We start from the raw sequence: 775 nt of genomic DNA on the forward strand, positions 1-775 counted from the left end.
GAATTCCGGCGGCTGACCTCGGGAACCCCGCGTGGACACGCAGCCGCAAGCTCCGTGTACGTGTGCGGCGAGGCAGTTCTGCGCTCGCACACGTGTGTGCACAGACACACACCCCTGCCTGCACAGCTACGCGTACCTGTGCACACACACGTGTGCATGGACCCCTGCGTGCACACACGTGTGCATGGACCCCTGTGTGCACGCACATGTGTGCATGGACCCCTGCAAGCACAAACACGTGTACATGGACCCCTGCACACACACACACGTGTGCATGGACCCCTGCAAGCACACACACACACATGTGCATTGGACCCCTGCATACACACACGCACGTGCATGGACCCCTGCATACACACACGCACGTGCATGGACCCCTGCGTGCACACACGTGTGCATGGACCCCTGCACACACACGCGTACATGGACCCCTGCACACACACACGTGTGCATGGACCCCTGTGTGCACACACGTGCGTGCATGGACCCCTGCGCGCACACACGCGTGCATGGACCCCTGCGCACACACACGCGTGCATGGACCCCTGCAAGCACAAACACGTGTACATGGACCCCTGCGTGCACACACATGTGTGCATGGACCCCTGCGTGCACACACGTGTGCATGGACCCCTTCACACGCACACGTCCCGACAGGCGCGTGGACACACGGACACATGCCTGCCTTTATAAGCAGACATGTGCTCGCACACGTGCGTACACGCTAGGTGCACGCTCACACGTGTGCCAGTGCAGTCCCTGGCCCCACACAAGG

This window comes from Egretta garzetta, unplaced genomic scaffold (assembly GCF_000687185.1).
Source record: "Egretta garzetta isolate BGI_Z169 unplaced genomic scaffold, ASM68718v1 scaffold563, whole genome shotgun sequence".
Taxonomy (NCBI): Eukaryota; Metazoa; Chordata; class Aves; order Pelecaniformes; family Ardeidae; genus Egretta; species Egretta garzetta.